Source organism: Felis catus, chromosome C1, assembly GCF_018350175.1.
Source record: "Felis catus isolate Fca126 chromosome C1, F.catus_Fca126_mat1.0, whole genome shotgun sequence".
NCBI classification, from domain to species: domain Eukaryota; kingdom Metazoa; phylum Chordata; class Mammalia; order Carnivora; family Felidae; genus Felis; species Felis catus.
In genome coordinates, this window is record NC_058375.1 from 193,222,685 (window position 1) to 193,247,719 (window position 25,035).

The following is a 25,035-nucleotide window of genomic DNA, read 5'->3' on the forward strand; positions in this document are numbered from 1 at the left end:
GACAATAGAGGATGAATGCTGTGGGCAGCCAGAGAGGCCAGAGTGGGCAATTTTTGAACTGCTCTTGAAAAGCATTTTATCATTGGAATAGCTAACATTCCTGTTGATTATGTAGAATAAAAAACACTGGAGCATTGGAACATGTGGTGCATGTTCAGCTCCTTCTGTACCTCAAAAACGAATCTTAATGCGCAGTCTGTAAAAGGCTCCTAACTTGACAGGAAGTGGCTGGCTCTGCAACTGCCTCCTGACAAGTTTTGGCAGCATTTGGCTGTGATCATTCAATCATAGTTGTATTTAGGATTGTAAAATAAGTTAATTCTTTGAGCTTATTAATCTTACATAAGTTTAAGCTACATGTGTTTCTTTTCAAGTCCCGAGCTAAAAATTCTCACTGTTAAGAAAAAGTACAAAAAGTGCAAAAATTCAACTTGGAGTCAGTACAATTATTAAAATAATTTAAAAAGGAAATTGGGTTGACAAGGTGATTTCAAAGTTGATCTGGAGGGATAAAACGGCAGGCGTAAGTGAGACAATTTTGTAAAACAAGGATATGAAGATATAGTTGTGCTACCAGACCTGAAAATATCATAAAATTCACATGATTGGTACTGGCCACTGGAATTGCTACTGAGGAAATAGAAGTGATTGCTCAGAAACAGATCCCAGGACACACACGTAATTAGATTATATGAATATGGAATCAAAAGTCAGCATGGAAAGGACGGAGTATCTAAAAAAGGGGCTGAAATGACTACTTAACCATTTGGGGGGAAATTTCCCCTCTATCCTCACTTATACAATGAAGAAAAAATCCCAGAAATTTCTTACTGAATGTATGAAATGAACTATTTGAAAAGACAAAATGCAACTTATCATTTATCAGATTCAACCATGGAGAAAGGCTTCGAAAGCCACAGGGGGAAAAAAAAAATCACAACAGGGAAAAGTGGACAGATCTGAACTCATAAAAGTTGAAAACTTCTGTTTATCAAAAAGATCACATATAAAATCCAAGGGCTAACAACAAAACTAGGAAAAACATGACCCGTAACATATAAGGAACTCATGTAAACTCAGTGGGGGAAAAAAAATAGTCTGTCCTCAAATGGGCAAAAGATGTGATCAAATTTTTTAAACGTAGTAATTAGCATGCAAAAACACATTTAGCTTCCCAAATAATAAAAAAAAATAGGCAAAATCGAACAGTGATGAGGAATCTTTTTTTTTTTTTTGCCTCTAAAATTACCAAAAACGTGTGTGTACGCACATGTGCGTATATATGTTTAAAATCCCTGGCTGATGCTCCAGAGATCTGAAGAGAGAATTTGATGTGTTGGCAGGTATAGATTTAGGAAAATGTATCTAGAGCTTTTAAGAAGTTCAAACCCTGACTGTAATAATTCCTCTTCTGAATTTACCTTAAATAATCAGAAGCTGAAGATTTTATACAAGGATGTATATCCTAGTATTATTTATAAGGAAAAGGCATTCAACTATAGCAATAGAATCTTCCACACGAAAGCAAAAGAGCTAGTGCTTCTGAAGGTTATTTAAGTTAAAGCAAGATAAAAATTGATCTATAAAGAATAAGCCATGTTTTATACCTATACATGCACAGGAAAGACCTAGCCAGATGTGTATCCAATTGTTAACTGTGGTGGTGGGCTAATGGTAATGACAGGAGCAGCAGCAGCAGCAGCAGCAGCTAACCGTGGCCAGGTATGTGATCTCACTGAATCCTCACATCACCATTAGATCTTACTCCCCTCGCTGTACATGAGGATGCTGAGCAGTGGAGCTGGGACTCAAAGTCTGACCTACCAAGGGCTGGGATCTGAAACTCTCTGCCATCCTGCCTGACGGTTATTTTCTCATTTTCTCCCTACTAACTGTTTGTGCTTCCCAAATTCTGTGCCATGAGTAGACTTTAATAATCTAGGGGAAAACACAACTTTTAAAAAAGTGAGTTGGGGCCAAGAAGCCCTTGGAAGTCTTGTGTTCTGTCCCATGACAGCCTGTGGTATGGGAGGCTGTGCCACCAGCGAGTCTTCTTTCTCTTGCCCTTGGCTCTGGGTTCTCTTTCCTAAATTTCCTGTCCCTTTCCCCTAGTCTTTCCAGTGTACATCATGGGGTCAGTTGGCCTGGTGAGGGCGGGAAGCCCTTGGCGCGTGGTGGTGCCATCCTAGAGCTGATCTGGACTAGTCTCTTCCTTCTCTTCTGCCTACCCTTAGACTTCCTGGCATCCCCTGGGAATAAGCCTTAGCAAAAACAAAACAGGGCCTCCTGGGGTTAACTCTGGACTTGGCCTTTCACAGCTCTAGGATTCAATTGCATTTTTTCAGTGGTTCTGCCTTTAAACTCAAACCCTTTTAAAGAGAAATTTAAGGAGAGCAAAACATAGGAAACAGTGCCAAATGCCAATAACATCTTTTAGTCGTTTGGGGAATGGGCAGCTTTAGAAACCGCAAATTCCCACTTATGCAAGGGCCACTTGAGCTTTTTTCTTGATTGCTTAGTGACAGAAGCCTGGCTTTAGACCATGGTCAGAGTTGTTCCCTCTTGTTTTCTTTCTCTCTCTTTCTCTGAAAATAGTTATAAAAGGCCTGAGTTATCACAAGGAGAGTTGCCTAATCCTAAAGCTCCAATCAAGTAACAAACATCATTTTCCACTGATGTAGTTCGTTCAGACTAAAAAGCAGATCCAGGTCTCAGTACCTGCTCAACAAGCTATCCTAATGAACCCTGCACTCAAAGTTTGGGAGGCTCCACACGTGGGACTTTGCCACCAGTTGGCAAGGCTTTGGTACCTAATGTGTTCGGCTAGGCATTCTGTCTCCCTTCTCCCAAAGGAAGTCACAAAAGGGGAAGATCTGAATATTGTTATGTGATTATGCTGCCCAAAACTGTGGCTGGTACAATAGAAAATGGAAAGAATCCCAGAGAGCTCTCTTCTGTGACTATCAGGGATGATGAACCCAAACATCAGAGTCCAATTTGGAGGTTCTTCTCAGCCCCCACCATCAGAGCTAGATTATGGTGTGACCTGGCCAGTTCTAGGACATGAATTGGTAAATTGTACAACATTATCACCAAATAAATTGGAAATAAGGTGCCAGTGAGCTCACGTTTCCACAGCTACTCTTTAAATTACTGTCAAATGTGAACTAGTTCCTCTAGAGGATAAGTAGATAGCAGTGAAAAATTTTAAAAACTTTATATATTGAGTACTGAACATTTTGGTGGTAAGCACATGTAAGGTGTACAGAGAAACCGTAAGCCAGGAAAAGCATCCTGGAATGATGCACCAGTCATCTGAGCAATCAGTTAATGTGGGTGCAAGAGACGAGCTTCATTGCATGAATGTTAAAGTTGCCTGATTCTGTAAAAATTGCAGACCAAAACTAAGAACTATAGAGTTGGAAAAAGATACAAATATCCTCAATAAAATACTAGCTAGCTGGATCTAGCAACATATAAAAAGAATTAAACACTATAACCAATTGAGATTCATCCCAGGAATGCAAGGTTGGTTTAACATCTGAAAATCAAACATTGTATTAAGTCACATTAATAGAATAAAGGACAAAAAACACAAGATGATCTCAACAGATGCAAACAAAAAAAAGCATTTGACAAAATCCAACCCCTCCCTGTGATAAAAAGCATTTGACAAGAAGGGAACTTCTTCAACAGATATAGGCTATCCATGAAAAACTCAAGTTAAAAGCATATTTAATGATGAAAGACCAAATGTTTTACTCGTAAGATCAGGAATTAGACCAGGATGTCTGTTTTTAACACATCTATTCAATATTTTACTGGAGGTTCTGGCTAAGACAATTAGGCAAGAAAAAGAAAAACTGATGGTGACCAAATCTGGTATCTGAAAAAGTTGGAAACATTTTGCTGAGATGAAAGCCAGAAAAAAAACAAAAAACTTAAGTATATTTTGATCAAGACCTTATAATTATATCCTTGTATGTTGCTTGTACTCTTGGAGAGGCTGTGACTAACACCATCCAGTTCAGAGTTATGGAAATACTTATTAGGAATCTCATTCCAAGTAAGTTAAAAAGGTAGTGCTACTGTTAGAGTATGTAATACACTTTTCATTTTTTAAAAAGGTTTATTTATTTTGAGAGAGAGAGAGAGAGAGAGAGAGAGAGAGAGAATCCCAAGCAGAGCCTGATGCCGGGCTTGAGCCCATAAACTCTGAGATCATGACCTGAGCCAAAACCAAGGGTTGGATGCTTAACCGACTGAGCCACCCAGGTGCCTGTAATTCTTCATTCTCAACAGAAAGAAGTATAATGTATTTTTATTGATAATCAGTTTGTCGCTCCCTTTTCTTATCTACTAAATATACTAAATACCATCTGAGTACCTACTGAAAGTAAGTTAAGAGTACCAATGGGGAAGATGCTAAATTATTAGCCTGCTGGAGCATCCGCATATTTGTCTGGCCCTGCTTTCTGAAGGTTCTCTGGGTCATGGCTACTCCCAAGAGAAAAAAGATGACATTAGTCTGATAGACCTGTTCCAGGTCCCTTTGCACTGGATCATGAAAGACTCCATATGGACATGGGGCTTAGTGTCAGGCCAGGAACAAGCCATTGCCATCTGCTGCTGAAAGTGAGGCCATTGGGTAGATAAGGATGAGAACCTGCCTCTCTACAAAGATCCTTTAAGGTACAAGGAAAGCCACCTAAGGGACAGGGCTACTCAGATGTCTTAGAGTTAGTGAAATAAAAAATGTGAAAGCCAGTCATATCCATTGAGTTTACAGAGTGATCTAGGGGCTGGGAATGTCTCAGTCTGAGACCTTTGACTAGTTTCTATTGTCTTCCCTAGAGCATTGACTGTGGCGTTGATCCTGTTGCTTCGGGGTTGCTGGCCAATGCCAGCCTTCAACAGGCCAGATCTTCCCTGGCTGACTCTGACTTATCCTGAGAAATCATCTTAAATTTTGCAGGAGTCTTTGAACTTTGCTACTTGTCTGTGCTTTGGACTTAAAATTAACCCCTCCAACTCCAGCCTCCTTGACATTGGGCATTTGGGGCCTCCTCTCCCTTTTACAAATCTTTCTGCATCTCCCAATGGACTCCTTCTAGATCAACTCTGAAATCTCATGTAAAATAATGTTTTGATCAAAGCATGAAGTCAAGAAAAATAAGTGACTTTTTTTCTTAAATATGTCCAAGATTTTTAGCTTCTCTGTTCTCTTAAGTCCCGGAAACAACAGCAGCAACATTAAAGAAAAACAAACAAAAAACCAATGACCAAGTATTTCTCAATTGTGCTCTGAACTTTCCATTTTGGAAGTGAAAAATGAAATAAACATTTTCACAAATATCAGCATTCCAATGGATTGGTTGCTCACAGTAACTATTTCAGGAGCACCTCAACTTTCAAAAAGGATTTTATTAATAATTAGCATTGCAGTCCTGATAGGAAAACCAGAAACCTAGAGAATAAGGAGAATTTCACAAGCAGAGTGCTTTAATAATTTCCCTGAAGAAAAGGCTTGAATGCACTTTAGAAAGAGATTGGCATGATTCCACATTACCCTTCCTGAAGTACTCAAGCCTGCTAGGCAACAAACAGGAATCCTACCATGAACAGTGACTGAGCAACGGCACCCAAATTTCATGTTTTCAGGATCGGTACAATTTTTTTTAAGTTTCTAATTTTTACTTTTGCTGAGTAAGGATATTAAAAACCAAACAAAAATCTCTTGACTATCATTATCCTTTCACAAGAAGGTAATGGGATTTTAACACAAAAAAGCAGAAATAGTATGTTTTCAGGAAAAAAAAAATTATGAGGTGTGATTAAAAGTTCACTACAAAAAAAAATAAAGTAAAAACTCTCAGGAAGGCAAAATAAAATAGGTTATTGTGGGGGAAAAAAAAGTTCAGTACAATATATTTTTCTCTCTTCTCTATGCTCTGGTGAAAACTCTGTGGCAAATGAGCCCCCCCCCCCCCCAAGGAGGGAGGGAGGGAGGGATCTTTTTGATAAGAACACAAGGAATCTCACTCAGTGTTTGCCAAAAACACTGCATCAAAGTGCACTTCAGAATAGAAGAATCAGGACAATGTTTCCCAAACTTCAATCGTGTGAAAACACCTTCACAAACGTTGTCATAGCTGCATTCCACCTGTATTGTTTACTTAATGCTTTATTTAAATGGAGTCATTTACTTAAGTAAGTTTGTTTAAAAATGAAAGCCTTGCATGAATACCACAAATGGAAAACCAGCATCCCTTGCCATAAAATCAAGATAACACAACTGCTGGAACACCCTGAGCCTGCCACCAACTTGTTAAAAAAAAAAAAAAAAAGAAGATTAGCAGATGTTAGGGGTTCAAGTCGCACCAAAATAAGTCGTTGCTTAATTTCACCTCAAGGACAGAAAGCAAGCGGAAGGGAATAATTTTCTCATCATGTGATTAAATGTCATTTAATGCCCTGTCCATCTCTTGTACCAACCAGTTGCATTTTGGTAGAAATTCCCTGAAATCAGAGATGTCCTTGTATAGTAATGAAAAGCACTGGCTAAGTTGGTCTTCCTGAGTTTGAATTTTGATACTTTTCCATGTCCTAGCTGGTGACTTTGGGCAAATTATTTTTACCTGCTCTGCCTAAGGTTTTCATCCAAGAAATGGGCATAATAATAAAACCCACTGCACAGGCTGGTTGTGAGGATGGAATGATAGATACGTGCAAATCTCTTAGAAATGTAAATAGCACATTAAGAGCTCAAAAATGTTGTTCTTCTTAAACCACACTTTGAGGAATGCCAAATTAGGATACTGAAGGCTTATATTAAGCTGTGTCAGGCACATAGTAATATAGTAACGTATTTCTGGAAAGAACAGCTAGGAAATAAGAACGACCATTCTTTTACTAATTTGAGTAAAAATGAATAACTTAGTGCACATGCATCTACGGCAATTTATTGTTTGTTTGGTTTGTTTCCTTCCATGCCCAATTTTCTTGGCTAAGAGCAAGGTTGAAGGATATATTTTTGCCTTTGAGGCATACCACACGATGCCTTTGACACAAAAAGGTCACACCATACAGAAGGGCTTTTGGGATCTTAACTGTAAATCGCTACTTAGGTAAACAAGGCCATCCAAATATATTAGGCTTTTAATTATGAAATCAATGTCCCCTCTATTTAGAGTAAACAATAGAATTAACAGGATTTAACCCTCACAGTGGCTACACGTTATGATTTAATTCATATTGTGAAATATAGTAAGGACAGACTTACTCATCACTACTATCATCAAAAAAATAAGCTAACATCAAAAAGGAGTCGTTCTGGGGAGCTCCTGAGATGGATTAGTTGGTCCTGAACAAGAAAGACATATATTAACATAAGCTAAGCTGTTGCCTTTCATGTGTTTCATCCCTTTTGTCCCTGGAACTATATTTAGTACAGAGAGAACAACAGCACTGCCAGGGCAGTCAAGTAGAAAGAGAGGGTATTAATTTAGTAGATCTTGCTCAAGGTTAGGTAGGGCAAGAGATAGCGGGCAAATACATGTTTAGTTTGTTAAACTACAAGATAAGGTCACTTGGAAATTTATAGCAAACTCTAGACCCTAATCTGGGTTTACCTTGATGGTGGCCTCATTCAGAAGGATCTGGATTTCAAAAATATCCATCTTCTTTAGTCCCTGTCCATTTTCCAGGGGAGGAACTGTTTCTTCTGTCTCTATAGCATGCTTCTTGGTAACATCGTTATTGCCTCTTCTTCCTCTCCACTCAGCTTTGGCTGTTTCTTCTTCCAGTTGTTCTAAGTTGAACACTTTTGCTTTTCTTTTTTGCTGTCATGATCCCCCCATTTGTAACTTGCCTCCCTGTTCTCTACAGACCTCTTTATTGCTAGACTTCTCTTCTGATCAGGCCAAGTCCTCATCCTTATTTGTTTTGCTTTTTTAGGAAGGTCGCTCAGTTTTTCTATTGAATTCTGCATCAAATATTAACCATTTTTCTAAAATGTTATCTGTCCTTTCCCACTTCCTCCCTCACTGTCAAGAACATTTAAAAAAAAATTCCTTCACTGTACTTTTATTATGTTTGTAAGCAACAGAATATTCCAGATGCTGGAAGTGGAATTAGGCCGCATCTTTTCATTTCTCTTTGCACCTTTCCCTAGGACCTGTTTCTTTTAGAGAGCTTAGCTTGAATACTTTAGGAGACCACAAAGAGCACAATAAAGTCAGATGCAATACAGTAAATTCCTTTTCCCCTTCCTTTGAGTTTGCATCTGGTCTGTGTATCTAGTCAAAGAGAGTCCTCAGCTTTGGAGCTCATTAAACGTTAGTAACTACTAGCAGTGGCTCTAGCTTTTAGTGAGTTCTACACCTTATCTATAAATGGTCCCTATGCTCTGGGGAAAATGAATGCTTTTGGATCTATCCGATTACTTTACAATGATCTGAATGGGTCGTTTATGAAAATATACTAGTGTCCTGGAAATGTCACTTCACCGCTAAAATAAGGACCAAAATATCCATACATACACATGCAGAGTCTGCATTCTGCCAGGTGGTGTTCCAAGTGCTGGGGATACTGGTGAACAGCTCCGGCAAGGCCCGGTTCTTCAGGAGCAATGACTTCCTGTGAGTATTTAAAGGCCCAGGAAAATGATCGTAATCATACTGGTCAAGGAACCCAGGTTAAAACCATCTTATTAAAGAGGAGTGGATCAATTTGTTGGTGGATGTGCCACTATGTTAACAAAAGCTCCACCTCCCTGAACTAGGATACACATTTAAGAGTGGGCAGGTTTAAAAAAAAAAAAAATCCTAACCCAACCCAAAAGATAATGGGAATCATCTGTTCTGTTCTCATGTGCAAACCTATAATTTATGGAAAGATGGGAAAGAGAAAGTCCCTGAGGAGACCTAGCCAAGTTCTGTGGTGAAAATTCAACTGTACTCAAAGCTCAGACTGGAAGAGGTGGGGGTGGAGAGGAGCAAGAAGCCACAGTAAAAATAACATGTCTTGAGGCAGCCAGCTCCCTCTCTTCTCCCCGCTTCCAATGCCATTCCTGGGCCAAGCTGCCTTCCTCCCTTGCTTCTGCCGCCCCAGCCCTTCCCCATTCACAGGTTATTAATTTTTCCTCTGTGTTTTTCATTCATATTTGAAGAATTCCAAATTAGCTGTAGTACTCATGATTCTGTCACGAGGTCATGTCAGCAGTATAAATTGTACGGCATCCTAGGAAGCAGGTAGTTAACAGCATATGAGAATGTGCATTAATGAAATAAAATGGAGTTACCAGGAATTTTCAAATTATGGAAAAGAGACCATTTCCTTAAACGCATGACTGTGTAGAATACATATCTGTGCATACTTACGTATAATTTATGACTAGAATATGCTAGAAGACCTGATAATAGAAAAGGCTATCATTCTTAAATGCAGTGTTACTGGCAATATCACCCCACCAAACTCTGATTTTTGAGTTTTAGCTCTATATCATGATGGCTATGTATTGTATTTTTAAACATTTTTTAATTTAATTTTTTGAGAGAGAATGTGTGTAAACAGGGAAGAGGGATAGAGGGAGAGAGGGAAGGGGAGAGAGAGAATCTTAGGCAGGCTCCATGCCTAGCATGGAGCTCAATGCGGCATTTGATCCCATGGCTCTGGGATCATGATCTGAGCCACAATCAAGAGTTGGACACTCAACCGACTAAGCCACCTAGGCGCCCCAGTCAACTACTATTTTTTTTTCAACGTTTATTTATTTTGGGGACAGAGAGAGACAGAGCATGAACGGGGGAGGGGCAGAGAGAGAGGGAGACACAGAAACGGAAACAGGCTCCAGGCTCTGAGCCATCAGCCCAGAGCCTGACTCGGGGCTCGAACTCATGGACCGCGAGATCGTGACCTGGCTGAAGTCGGACGCTTAACCGACTGCGCCACCCAGGCGCCCCTCAACTACTATTTTAAATGTATTTTTAAAAATGCCAGTATTAGTGATTTCTGCTAAGCCATTTGAAAAAGCATTTTCTATTACGCTTAATTTGCTTACATACTTCAATAAAAGTTCAGTGTGTGTGTGTGTGTGTGTGTGTGTGTGTGTGTGTGTGTGTATCTATATCTATCTATATCTTTATTGGTTCCCTTATCACCCATATAAGGTAAATTATTATCTATGTCAGAGATGGAGAAACTGGGGTCATCTAAACTAGAGAAGATTGGCAGTAGTGGTAGAAAGAGGATGTGAAATATATGTCAGATTGTCCAGGTAGGGAATCCCCTTTGTAACATTTCAGAGTTTCTAATATTAAAGTGTTCTTGCTATTCATGGACAGCTTGAACTGTTAGAATAAAAAAGAGAAAGCACCTGTAGTCACGGGGTGCATGATAAAAGCCTTATTACGGTGTTGGAAATCAACTGAACTTCACGTATTTATAACACAATCTCATCATCTTGTGAGGTGGGTACTTTAATAATCCCCATTTTACAAATAAGGAAACTGAGGCATAATATGTTTAAGTAATCCGCTCAAGATCACACAGCAGGTAAGGGGTACAGCTAAGATGTAAACCCAAGCTGTCTGGCTCCAGGCTCCATGCCCTCAACCATTATGCTCCACTGCCTTTCAGAGGGCATGCTATAGCTGAACTATAGCGGTTACCGAAAATCAGTTGTCTGAACTCAGGACTAAATAGTCCTAAAGAAAAAAGAAAACACAAAAAGATTAATGTTAGTGAGATCTTCAGGTCACAAATGCTCACTTATGCAATATCGTGGCTCGAATTAACATACAGTCCCTTTTGAGCTCAGTCTCATACTTGTCTTCCTCTTCCTGTAACTCATTCATTCATTCACTCCATATTTATTGGGCATTTCCTCTTGCCCAGGTATTGTTCTTAGTAGTGGAGTGCAGGATGGATAAAGACTTGCATTCAAGGTTGAATTTTCCACGTATAGGTCATTTTTATTTTTATTTTTTAAAAGTAGGCTCCATGCCCAATATGGTGCTTGAATTCATGACCCTCAGATCAAGAGTAGCATGCTCTACCGACTGAGCCAGTATTTTTAAAGACTCTTAACAAGCAGGCCTAAGAACGAACTCCGGTAACGTTTTATGTGGGGAATGCATAGCATAGTCTTGGCAAGAATCCTAAAACTGCACCGTCTCTGTTCCCAGTCTGGAAATTGGATAGGCACCCCCAGATCCTGGGTAGAGGGACTACTCGTTTCCTCCTAAATGCACCTCCTTCCCACTTGGAGGACCCCGTCAACATACTGCCCATCTAGAATGAGCATCTTGTCTTACACATTTTAAATCCACCACATCACAAAACATGGTACCTAGCACTTCACAAATACTTAGAAGGTCATGAAATAGAGTCCATACATAAGTCAAGGAGTGCCTTCCTAAGGTGCTCCTAATCTTTTTGTTTTTCTTAAAGAAGCTACATATTCTTTTTAGTGTGGTAAATATACATTACATTTACCATTTTAACCATTTTTAGGTATATCTCATAATCCCTTTTGATTGGTTACACTTCACTGACTACTTTTCAGAATACTGTAGCTTCTCCTCCACTGTTAACCACTTCACGGGTAATAAAGTCACGATTCAGACAAGAAATTGGTTTTCCTAACTAGCCCGGCTGGCCCCATTAGCCTCTTAGGAAGAATGGCTTCTTGCCTAGATAGAGATAACTTCAGTCCTCATGGTGCCCCTTCCATCCCCACCCTTGATGTGTCCAGAAGCTAGCTCCGAGGCCTGAAGTTTCTTGGCCTTCCTCATCCTAAGCAGCTGAATCAACTTGTCTCTCCACCCCTTTCATTATCCCATTCTGTCCACCCTATCAGTGGGGTGGAGACTCCTAGCTTCTAAGTGTGCTGAAGAAAACCCCAAAGGCAAGAAACGAGAATAACTTGCTCCTGCTAACAAAACAAACCAGAATACACAGTAGGGGCCAAGACCTCACAGTAGCCGAGTTCCAAATCTTTCCTTATCCCAAGGAGACAGACTGCCTGCCTCTCTATTCTAAGCTCAGGCAATGTGGCTTAAGCAAAGTCATAGAGGAATTCAAGCCTCAAGATCCATTTTCAGCTTCTCCCAGATCCCCATGTGCCTTTTTATCCTTACTCCATCTTGCCCAGCCAAACGTGAAAGCCTGTGTAAAGACCATTGCATGTCTCACTTTGAAAGGACTTGAATGCCCTTATGAACTAGCTCCTGGCTGAAATCTTTGGTCCCATGGAGACAGAGAAAGCAGCAGCCAGTTGGAAAACAAAACAAACAAACAACGAAAAAAAAAGCGTTGTTATCTTTACGTCAAATTAAACTCAGATCTGCTTAATATCTTGGCCAACTTATGCCACAACTATTTTGGCCCTTTCCGCCACCCCAAAGCCTTCTGTGGCCAAAATGTACCATTGTGCTGCTGTTTGACACTGTGTGCCAGCAGGCTTCTGTGCCAAAGCCAAGTAACACCCTTCCTTCTTTGGGTTGTGGGGTAGCAGGGGAGGGTTTCTAATTCCTTTTGTGACCACTGACTAAGAGCTGAGTGGTCAACAATTTGGTAAATTATATACACACCTAAAATGTCAGCTGCATCAGATTTTTGTCCTCTATTCTTCCAGTAGCTGAAGGGAACCTTTAGGCTGAAGGCAATTCTAGAAGAGTTGGGTTTTCTAACCACATTCTGTGGGAGGGATGCTAGCAGAACTCCAGGCACGCCGGATCCTGAGCAGCAAAGACTCATCTTTGATAAGTATATATGCCAATGATTCAAACCAATGGCAAGTGATGAGAATTAAAAGTAGCCAGTTATGAACACACACACACTCGCGCGCACGCACACACACACGGGGAGGGAGGGAGAGAGAGAGAAGCTCTACCACAAAAGTCCTTTTTGGAAGCAGACTAGCTATAAATATATAAACACACACTGACACAGGTCAGCCTTAGTGATGACTATAGAAGATGCTAAATCCAAAATTTCAAAAAACAAAAGCAAATTCACAGTATCATAAGTCCATATGTAGTTAGCCTGCTTTCCCATTTGTGCTATAATATATTCTGTGGGTTATCCAGTTCTTTGCTCTGGAAGTTTGCTGTTTTTGACAACTGGTCACTGGGTTGGACAGAATGAAAACATTTTGGCCACCACAGTAGTGGTTAAGACTGTAGAAACTTTAGGGGCTATGGACTATTTGGGGGAACCTGGGCAGGACTGGGCCTAAGCACTATGACCACAGCATCTATGCAGCGTCTCCCAGGCACTGGATTTTTACATATGTGGTGCTGGTGCTCTGAGGCTGTGATGGGAACATTTATGTAGTTCTGTTCTCCTCATTGCCTTCTATTCTTTCCTTCTACCCAGTGATAAGACTTAGTGGAGCTTCAGCAATGGTAGGGCGTGGCCTTGCTGCCAGGTAGATCTTGGTATCAGGATGCCTCTGGAAATAAAGAAACGTTAGTGCTGGTGGCAAATAGTAAACCTAGTGGTTCAGAGTGTGTGCCCACTGGAGAAGGGAATCCTTCAACTGCAGGGGTAATCGAACAGCTGGTCGTATTTGTTATTCTTGGATTTGATAAGTCTGAAACATTTCATATAAAACGGAAACGAGAAGGTATGTACTAGAACAGGACAGCTTGGGTTTGAATCCCAGCTCCTCTACTTCAGCTAAATGACTTTGGGCAAGAGATGAGTAATGATAGTACCTACCTCAGAGGGCTGTTGGGATTAAATGAGGTAATCTACATGGATTTAGAACAGGGTCTGGCCTCAAGTAAGCACTCTATAATAAAAGTCACATTTTTTTAAACATGTAATAAAAACCAGCTATGATTAATCTAATTATTTAGTACAATGTTCTCATTTTACAAAGACTAAGTGCCGGAGGTATTATGTTACTTGGTAAAGGATGAACTATTGTTGTCCTGGGTTGTAGGTTTTCTGAATGTCTCTCTCCTCCCTCCTTGACTGAGTGCTATGAAATGGGAGGCCTTTGCCTTCGGTGAGAGTGCGCCTTAACAACTTTGGGGAAAAAGCAAGCAGCCTGAGAATCCTGGCCCTTTCTAGCTCCTTCTGTCAGATGATCCCCTGCCCTGCCCCCAGAGGGCAACAGACAGAAAAAAGAGAAAAAGATGAAACTCCAATCAGTAGTTTTACTACCTGTGATTACCTAGACTTTCTCTCTGCACCCTTGACCTCTGCTCCAGCCAAGAATCCATTCAACAGCCTCCTTCCCTGAATTCCCTTTTTCTTCAGGTCTAAGCCTTCCCTTATGATGCCCCATTCTTTCATTGTCCTTCATGCACACCCGAGCTGCAAGGGGCTCTCTGCTTTTAGCTCTGACACAAACTCCAACTCCTAGTTCACCAGATAACCTATCGAAGCTGCCCATTGAGGAGCAAACTCACTAGCTGGCATATTCTGCACATTTTTACTGGCCAACTTTTGTGTGCTGGGGACTATTCTTGCCGCCACTAGATTGTAAGGTATTAAGAAGGTAATTTGCTTTTAAGGGCTGTATAAAATCAGTATATTTAACTTGTTTTTGTAAGCTGTCCTTCAGATTAAGTTTGTGAAAAAGATTAAAACTGCTGTTTAAGGACAAAAAGTGAAAACATCAGTTGATCTTTGGCAAATGGAATCTTGACATTTGTCCTTTGATTGAAGGAGCAGCTATCTGGCTTTCACTCCATGTTCCTTGCTATGCTCAGAGCCTTGCTAGTTTATGAAAACTGGCAAGAAAATCCCAGAAAGTAGATAGAGACATGTAGAGTAGCTTCCACAACTTAATCACTTCTTAAGGATCATGGAACCAGGGTTCCTAGAGCTGGGAGAGGGGCTGTAAAAATTGTTTAACTCTACCTTTTCACTTCACAAATAAGGTAACTTAGGATTCTAGATATAAAGTAGTGAAGAGTCTGAGATTCTCCTCCTGGGTACGAATACTGTAAACAGCCAAAGCTTGAGGAAAAATGTCATACAAGTTGGATGTACTGTGTGAAACTGTCATTGAAAGATGCCATGTATCTTTAACACAAGAGTTAAACAGGGTTGAGCATAATCCCTTCGGTGGTTAAAAATCCATTTAAGGGGCACCTGGGTGGCTCAGTCAGTTAAGCATCAGACTTTGGCTCAGGTCATGATCTCATGGTTTGGGAGTTCAAGCCCCACGTTGGGCTCTGTGCTGATAGCTTGGAGCCTGGACCCTGCTTCAGATTCTGTGTTTCCCTCTCTCTGCCCCTCCCCTACTTGTGTGCGCGCGCTCTCTCTCTCTCTCTCTCTCTCTCTCTCAAAAAATGAATAAACATTAAAAAAATTTTTTTAATCCATTAAAAAAAAATCTCTGTTTTTGTAAAGCCATAAGAAGTGATAGGGATGGGGATATTTTCCGAGGTTATAAGCTATGTTTCCACTCCTAAGATTTAATGGAACACATGTATTCAGGGAGATGCGTGGAAGTTAAACACAATTCAACATCAGTTAATCCTAAGAGTATAGGCCCTTCAGTACAGGTCCCTTCCACCTGCACATTAAAGGAAGCTAGAAAGCCAATTACCCTCACAGCAGGGCCTCTCCCCTCCTGCAAAGGAAGAATGTACTGCAAATTCTACGGGTGCTTTACAAGCTGGTAAAACTATAATTGCAGGTGGGAAGGAAACATGGGTCCTTTTTATTTCTGCCAAAAGTTCAGTCTGGTAAGCTCCTCCCTTCTATAGCTACAGAAACAGTGTGGACTCAGTATTTTTTTAAGCGTGCACGCGCGCGCACACACACACACACACACACACAGCACATTCTAGGATTGTACAAAATTTAAAGAATGCTTTTTGTTAAAATTGAAGAGATTATCTGTGCACAACACCCCCCCCCACCCACCCACCCACCAACAAAAGGGCACTCATTCTTCAAAGAGACAAGTACTGAAGGTGCCTACCGTTTTGGGGAAGCCAAAACTCAGCTTCTGGTTCAAGTGTTGAAGGCCTCCTGGCAAGACCAAAGAAAGATGGTGAAGCTAGGAGGCCAGTATGTGCTTCTGACTTGTTCTATCTAGCATGGCCCTCTGGGGAGTTCTTACTGCCTGGGCAGGAAGGGGGTGAGGGTGGGAGGCCTCGAAGTGCAGTTCCTCTGGGGAGGTCTGGTCTAGGACCACACCCTAGAGGCAGGAGGAAGCCCACCCAGGGTTTCTCTTCCCTATCAAGGTGCTGGTCCGTGCAGCGACCGCAGTGCGGCTATGGTAGGATCCAGTGGCCGAGAGCCCCACGTAGAATCTGAGGGCCCAAACAGGTAGAACAAACATTACTTCTGCAGTGGCAGTTGCCATCGGTATCCACAGATGCAGTGTCTTGGTGCCACTGAAGAAAGCTACAGGGAGCCATTTAGGGAAGGCCCACCTCTCCTAGCAACACTAACCCCAGTACTTGGGCCACCAGTGAAGCTTGTAGCTCCTAGGCTCTGCGTGTCAAGCAGCATTGTAGGTTCACTCCTCTGAGCCTCACAGCAACTTTTGGGGAAGGTACCATTATTATCCCCGGCTTCAGAGATGAAGCTTTTTTTTGAGTTATTAAGACAAGTGATTAGTTCAAGGTCACCTAGTGAGTCTGGAGTGAGCTGGCATTCGAATATGGGCAGCCGGGCTCCAAGGCTCCAGTATATAATCCTGTTCCATCCAGCCCTTCTGCAATACCCAACACCAGGTATCCTTTGGAGACCTTTGCTCCAGGCAGAAACTTCATCCTATGTTGGCCTCGCACTGGCCTGCTGGTCTCTGAAAAGCTCCCGACAGCCATGGTAATTTTGATTTCCATTTAATTTTTCCACCTCACGAAGCAGTGCCAGAGAGGGGGAATCTGGTGATAGTTTTTGAATATGATTCATTAACCAACAGCTCGAGGAAACGGAGGGCTTCCTTGCTGCCACCTGACCTTTGTCTTCGGCCTTCTAATGTTTGCACTGCTGCCCTGACCTCCCAAAGTGACCTGGACTAGCTGGCCTGTTTCCTCGTGTGTTCCTACTTCCAGAGCCCAGCTGTCGGCCTGTGCTAGTGTGTCAATTAGTATCTCGAGGGTTCAGGGTGGGGTCTGCAGCCTTTTGAGGAGCATAATCTAACACCAACCTCCAAATTCCTTCTCATAATTGAGCATTCATTAGTTCTGAAGGAACAAAAGCGAGCATTCTCTATTATAAAGCAGAGGTCAAAACCAGTGGCTGTGTTTTGTTTGGCCTGCAGAGTGTTTAAATATAAAGAAATTTCACATAAAAATGCGGATTTCCGGCTTCTCTTGGAAAACGGGAAGAGATGACAGCTCCGGAGCTACTGAGTAACAGCTGTCCCCTTCAGAGGAGGATGTACTCTGGCTCCTCGTCACGACCTGAAGCGTCTACTTGGGCCTGCGTCAGGCACAGATGCCATGCCACTTGCCTGGCCCCTGCGGAAGCCGGAGTCAACATAACCCTGTGCTAAAGCCCCATTTCTCTTATTTCTCTCCTTTAAATGCAGAATGGAATGGTTAGGCTGCCCCTCCGATGTGCTTGGCATACCAGTACAGAACTGGGAGAGAATGTTCTGAGAGGGCAGGCGCTGTGCCTTCTCTATCCTGTCCCCAGCACTTGGCACAGGAAGTGCTTGGTACCTAATATGACATTTATCACTTGTTTCTTGTATGGATAGATAAATGAATGACTGACTCTTGGGAGAGAAGTGAATTTCTGACTGACAAGAAACCTGCTCAACAGCTAACAGAGGTCCGGGCTTATTAATGCTTCAGTAGCTTCCTGAATGACTGATGCTGCTCCTTCTACCTTTCCTTGATTTCTTGGGCTATAAAGATCTTCCCTGCTGTCACAAATGACTTTAATCTTGTTTAAAATTCCAGGAGCAAATGTGTTGATGGTTCACTAGGGCTTGGCCAGAAATTTCAAAACAAATAATGAGAAAAGCTGCCCCAGTCAGCTAACTTTTCCTCAGAAGGATGGGTGCGGTATTCTCGAAAAGCACCACGTTTCAAACGTAGATGGAACTGCAGCTCGCCATCACGTGCAGCCAGTGGTGTCATCAAAGACACAAGTGCTAATGCTGTCTTGTGAGTCTGCCATCCTCCCTCGTTCCATCCCTGGAGCAACATCCAGTGAAAGAACTTGGTGAAAAGGCTAGAAACCTCCTTAGCCTTCAATACTTCACTAGACAGCCTTCTCAAGATCCCTCTGGCCCCTTGAAGACCAACTACAAACATGGCAGAGTGGCTGGCATGAGGCATCAAGGGGTGAAATCCTGCTGGATGTCATTAGGTTGAACACAGTCATGGGCAGCCTCTACCAGAAGCTCTTGACACAAAGACGGAGTACAGAGTACAGGAGTTTGACCGTAATCAGTAAGACTCAGTAGTCCTTTCCTGAGAAAATGCGCTCTCAACTTCAAGGCCAGCATGACTCTGGGCATGTAGTTATGAGTATATGCTTAATTAACATCTGAATGAATGAATGAATGAATGAATGAATAGGTGTGCAGCCAAGGGTTTGGTGACTGAGAACTGGGCTCCTGCTTCAGGAGCACAGGTGGGATAGAAAAATTATGAACTCCATGCTCTCTGTAGCTCTAGCTTGGAGACTCAGATTTTTTTTTATCACATTCATTCCTAAGGAAAGTCAAGTGATCCCATCATACATGTTCCGTGAACGTGTGTTGGGACAATTTTTCAAAATCCTGAAGCATGCAGACGGAACATTCTTCAGAAATGTCAAATGTCAGTAATAAAACCTTTTTCCTGTTTGCCTCCCTGATAGAAACACTGTAGATTAGGTCACTGATGGCTTTGATGCTACCAAGGCCTGAAAGTTCTCCTCCCATTTCCCTCCGTCTGGCTTCAGCCTGGACCCTCACATTTCAACTCAGAGAGCTTCCTAGAGGCTGTGATCTAACAGCTGAGTTACTGGTGTTCCAGTGAGTACTGTTGCAAAACAAAATACCCCAAACCTAGTGGTGTAAGGCCATCCACTTTATTCTCAGAATCTGTGAGTCAGAATCTCAGGCAGGAAATGGTGGAGATGGCTTTTCTCCACTCCATAATATCTGTTGCCTCTGCTGAGAAGAGTTGAAAGCTAGAGGCTGGAATCCTTTGAAAGTATCTTTACTCACATGCCTAGTGGCTGATGACAGCTGTCCGCCAGGACTCAGTGGGGCTGTCAGCTAGAATGACTACATGTGGCCTCTCTTTGCGGTCTCTGTGCATGAGGTGGTTTGGGCTTCCTTACAACATGGTGGCTGCTTCCAAGAGTGTGAGATTACTCAGGGGGCTGCCTGCTTAACACGTACACTCCTGTGGTACAGCAGAGAGAACACTGGACAAGGAGGCAGGAAAGTTTGGTTTCAGTCTTGGTTTGGTCACTTAGCAGAAGCTGCATAGCTTTGGCAAGCCAGCTAGTTTATCTACGTCTGCATTCTTGCCCGTGAAATGGGCATGAGACAAGGCAGAGCTGCCGACCTCACAAGGTTGTTTTGGAAAGAATGCTTTTTAAACGGTAAAAAATACATTCAAAATACATACGTAGAAGAAGTATACAGATAGGACAGCCTGCTATTATAGGATATGATGGGTTTAAAACATGTTTATGGGACGCCTGGGTGGCTCAGTCGGTTAAGTGTCCAACTTTGTCTCAGGTCATGGTCTCATGGTTTGTGGGTTCGAGCCCCGCATCAGGCCCTGTGCTGACAGCTTGGAGCCTGGAGCCTGCTTCGGATTCTGTGTCTCCCTCGCTCTCTGCCCCTCCCCTGCTTGTGCTCGATCTGTCTGTCTGTCTGTCTCTCTCAAAACTGTAAGCTCTCTGGTTGTGGCAATGCACTTCTCCTCGGGTGTGGGCCCAACTTAGTGACTTATGTCAAACAAATAGAATATGGCAGAAGTGACGGCTATCTGACTTGAGAGGCAAAGACCCACAAAGAGTAGCCTCTGCTGGCTTTCACTCGCTCAGATCCCCCACAAGGCAGCATGCGGCAGGGCCCACATGAGGAGGGGCAGAGGGCTCCCATCGATGGCCAGCACCAACTTTCGGCTGCTGTGGAAGTAACCCACCTTGGAAGCAGATGCCCCGGCCCCAGTCAGGGCTTCTTCCAATGACTGTGGCCCCAAATTACACCTGGGCTGCAGCCTCCGAACAGCCTGAACCCAAAATGCCCAATTAGACTGCTCCCACATTCCTGCCCCGCAGAGACCTGGGAGACAAGGGTTTACTTCTGTTTTAGTTACTGAGTTTTGGGGTAATCTGTTAAACAGAAATAGGTAACTCGTGCACGGAACTAGGCCCCACTGAGCAACTGCCATTGTGACAGTTATCTGACCACATGACAGATTAGTTTTGATGGCAGTTCATTCTTGCCTGTTCCTAGCGACTAACAACATTTGTGTGTGAAGCGGCAAGCTGAGGGGCCAGGCAGGGAGGGTCTGATTCCACCAATGGTAAGATCGACACTAACCTTACTCTGTCTGTATCTTTAAGTAAAGTGTTTTTGAAAGCAGGCCTTTGCCTAGTCAGTAATATAACTGCTTTTTAATGTTTATTTTTGAGAGAGAGCATGCACGTGCAAGCAGGGGAGGGGCGGAGAGAGAGAAAGACTCTCAAGCAGGCTCCTCACTGTTAGCACAGAGCCTGATGCAGGGCTCAAATGCACGAGCCATGAGATCATGACCTGAGCCGAAATCAAGAGTCGGATACTCAACCGACTAAGCCATCCTGGTGCCCCATAACTGCTTTTTTATAAATGGGAAACAACAATAATACAACCCCCAAATCAACAACAACAACAAAATCCCAGCTGGTTGGAAGCCATAGTAGAAGCAGAGCCAGGAAACTAGATTCCAGGAAAGTGATCTCCATCAGCCCTGACTGAGCACCACCTACCTCTGTGGCTGCGACCTCCCCTATGATCACGCTGTTTATACTTCCAGGGCTCACATTTGACTTCTGGAATCCTTATCTCAACTGAGTTCTTTCTCAGCTGGAGACTGAGGCTCTCTATCCAGCACTTACAACACATGGTCCTCTTTCTGGCCTGGTTGCCCAAGAAGGGCAATACTTTGCCCTTAGCTAACCACGTTTTCTGCCACAGCCCACCTTCCCCAATCCTTTACTGTGTCTCTGGACCAGGTGCGTGGATGTAGTCGGGTGTGGGGCCTGGGTCTGCAGACAGACAAAGTGTTCTCTGAGCAAAGAAAGACTAACTGGCTGGCATAAAGAACAATCTGTATCACTACCTTGTTAATCACCTGCTTTAGCTCAGCTAACTGGCCCCATCACCAAAACACCAAAAAAAAAAAAAAAAAAAACGGTAGTCAAGATCCACAAAACTCCAGAGATTTAAGGCCTCTGCCAAGGAGTCAGCAGACCCAGCTTCCAGCCCAGGCACTTAGCAGTGGTCGTCACTCTCCCCTCCCCCAAGATCTGAAACCCCCTGGAAGACTGAATTCGAGGCCTGGACTATTCAGCACCTACTCAAGATACGCCTCTCTGAGAAACAGTGAGTTTTCCATTTGCTCTGATGCCAACCTGTGAATGCTTCAAAGAATGACATTCAATTCTTCCCTGTACCCCTTGCACACTTTTAAAAAATGTGCTTATTTAAAAGGCATGATGTGTGCCCTCCCCTCCCCCAAGTAACTTACGGTCTTTTCTAGCTCACTGAGTAGAACAACGGTGGCAAAAGTAGCTAAGGAAGATTTAGTGATGTTTTCACGGAGGCCCCACTCCTATCTTGCCCCAGATCACCCCAGAAGCTTCTGAGGGCAGTGGTGGCTGCAGCGGACACAGGCCCTGGCCAGGGAACAACACAGGCAAGCTGTCACACTTTGTTTTTCTGCTTGTTAAGTCCGAACGCTCCTAATTAGTTACCCTGCCCGCTAATGCCTGGGTGGACAATGGTCCGGGGATCAGGGGTGCTGAGAGGCTGTGAATACAATTCCTCAGGCTGCTGAGGCTTGGAGACTGGTGACTCGGTTGTGGGCACCGAGGCGCTGTGCTCCTGTGGACTGTGGATTCAAAGATGTCAGCCTCGTGTGAAGAAAGGTCATCACCTGTTGCTTCTTCGGTGAAAGGGCAGCTGTGCTGGGTGCCCACTTAGGCTCGGCCTTTGTCTGCTGACAAACAGTGCCCACAGAGAATAACTTTCTCTGATTGTTTGCTTGGTGGGGCAGGGCGGTGCAAGATCACTCACACACTTCCTCAAAGAGGAATTCAGCAAAGCATGTTTTTAAAACGTGGCCTCAAAATGTCTTAAACATTGCCTTTTAGTGGCTGCACTCACTAGCTAGGAAAGAGTAGATAATCTTCACGGTAGGACCCAATTCTGACAAATGTTTAGGTCACAGAGATGACAATTCCTAAGTCGTATGGGTACGGGGCAAAAAAGTTAACTGAAAAGTCAGCTAGCTGTCTAGGAATGTTTAGTGTGCAGAAAGTTTGCAACAGTAAACAACGTGCCATTATCCCAATACAAAAAAGGTATAGATTCTTACTTGGTTTTAGAATTCTGTACACTGTTGTTTTATAGAGCAGCATTAGAGTTTGGTTTAGGGGCTAAAACTAGTTTGCTTTTCTTTGGGGACAAAGTGTGCTAATAAGTTTGGGGATAGTGAATGTATCCATCCATCCGTCCATCTATTGATACATCAAATATTTACATGCCTAGTTGCTTAACGTAAGTGTTTACTGCTTTAGCATAAAGCAAGCAGTTCAGACCATTCTAGGCAACTCTAGAAAGGTAGTATGCATTTGATTTACTCCTCTCTCTTTTCATGGCTCTTAAGTGCTATGGGCCCTCCCCTCTGGCATCCTTCCCACTTTACATCTTGTTAGTAAGTACTCCAAATTCCAGACTGTTCCATCTTTTTTGCATCATCATATCTGTTGAAGTATATCTCCTCTTGAATATCATCCTGTGCTTTCAACTTATTAACAAGACAAAAGAACTTGTGACAAAATAATTTATTCTTCTCAGGTAGTATTTTGTATTAACTGGAATCTAAATTGCCTTAACTTGAAGGTAAGGTCTAGTTTGAAACTGAGGGCTGGGGGAAGGTGGATGATGGGGAAATCAGCTCCTGAGATTGTCCCACAACAGCGGGGTGCGTGTTGGGGGGTAGGTGGTAGGCAGTGGAGGGAGTCGATGGGAGGGGCTGCTTTAACCAACTGCCTCACCCATGGGATCCTCCAGTATCCTTTCTCATGAATCATGTACAAATAGAATCATTCAATGCTTAGCTTACATATGCCCCAAAGGTGAGTAACACCAGAAGAGTTAGTCATTAATATACATTTTTAGGTTTTGTCACAAGAGCACAGGTAGCTAAAATTTAGAAGTTAAATCTGACCTTTCCTTTCGGCAAACAGAAGGAACTTGAGAAGAATTCTCCTATCATTTACACAGTCTGGGGAATGTGCTATTAAACCAGGGTTCTGATTTGTTCCTTAAGAGCAACAATAATCTCTTGAATGTTAACTTACATATACTAATGTATTCTATTGGTAAAATGTGGAATTTTCCTATCAGCAATGTAAGTAAGAAGACGGTCTGTCGCGTACTTTACAGGGAAAGGGGAGAGCTACTGCAGAAAGCTAATGCATTGAGAGTTATGGTATTGTTCCAAGATAAGCCTTGGGGCTTATCTTTTTATCATATCCCTATCTTAATTTAGCCTTTCCATGGATTTGTGAAAATGCTGGACAGACAGAAAATAACAACACACAAATTATTTTCTACTTCCCCCTCTTGAAGTATCAAAGCAGGAGAAAGCTTTTAAAAAGCAGTGCCTCAGTTTCCCCCATTCAAAACATGCCTCAGTACTTGTTCATTCATTGATATATGCTTAGTCCTTGTCTGCCAAATCCTTTATAAGGAACTGCTCTGTCATTTAAAAAACAAAGCAAACACTGCAATCCCACCTCCTGAAAGAAAGCTTCTGCTTATGATTCTATTTGGATCAGTCAGTGAAGCATCTGACTCTTGACTTCAGCTCAGGTCATGATCTCATGGTTGCTGGGATCAAGCCCCGTGTTGGGCTCTGTGCTGACAGTGTGGAGGCTGCTTGAGATTCTCTCTCTCTCTCTCTCTCTCTCTCCTCCTCCTCCTCCTCCTCCTCCTCCTCCTCCTCCTCCTCCTCCTCCACCGGTCACATGCATGCATACCTGCTCTCCCTCCCCCTCTCTCAAAATAAACATTAAAAAAATCAACAATATATTATGTTAGACTTATATTCAAAGAACATGGATTGAATAAGTTTCTCCAACAGTATCTACTATCCTGGAGAGAGATTCACCTGAAATTCTAGACTTAAGAAATGATGGGCTCCAGTCAGTGCCCCTCTGAGTTCCTAGGATTTGGAGAGCCTCCGCCCCTGTCTTTTGCTGTCCTTGGACCTGCTACAAGGCGGGAGGAGTACTTGGTCCCATCTTCTGTGTTGCATGTTATAATGCTGCCAACTGATTATGGTCACGTCATGACTGTGTTGTTCAACTACTACCTTTATGAGGTGCTAGTAAAACCCAGTGAGCAACTTAATCACTGGTGAAATAAACAGACAACTGGGGACTCGGTACCAGCGTGAGCTATAACCTTTGCCGATAATTGGCACTCACTGGCCAGCAAGCAGGCAACTACAGCTCCCAGAACAAGTGCAGGGAGCCTCTTCCGCTAAGCAGGGTCGGTCTGTGTGGTTCGTCTCCTCACACCCAAGCGTACAGATGTAAAGAAGAATGTGTGTAAAGGAGGCCACTAAGTTTAGAAAATGAGAAGCGGGGAGCAATTGGTCTTGAATGTAACATCAGAAGCATTCAGGCAGCTTGAAATCTCCAGCCACGTTGTTGAACTGAGTCTGTCTCCTCAACTTTGGGATTGTTACTTATATAAATGGAAACAGAGATATGAGAAGGAAGCAAATTTTTTGATACCAGAATTCTTCCAGCACCTTTATCTTAGGTATTACTAGTGTTTTGTGTACTTGTTATTTTAAGATTATAGACGCTTAAATCGTAAGT

At 42.7% G+C, this 25,035-nt stretch overlaps 1 protein-coding gene and 1 long non-coding RNA gene across 9 annotated transcripts in view; one reads left to right on the forward strand and one right to left on the reverse strand.

The window, feature by feature from the left end:
* Positions 1-25,035, reverse strand: part of PLEKHM3 (pleckstrin homology domain containing M3) — a 199,744-nt gene that overhangs the window by 51,327 nt on the left and 123,382 nt on the right. For 2 of the 8 annotated variants that reach the window (XR_006583505.1, XR_006583506.1), the window contains exon 7: positions 8,541-8,637. The exons of the other annotated variants lie outside the window; for them this stretch is intronic. The gene's annotated coding sequence lies outside the window, so the exon portion shown is untranslated. The remainder of the gene's footprint in view (positions 1-8,540; positions 8,638-25,035) is intronic. 8 annotated transcript variants of the gene reach the window in all.
* LOC123379256 overlaps positions 1-25,035 on the forward strand; it is a 57,217-nt gene that overhangs the window by 4,336 nt on the left and 27,846 nt on the right. The gene's annotated exons all lie outside the window — the stretch shown is intronic.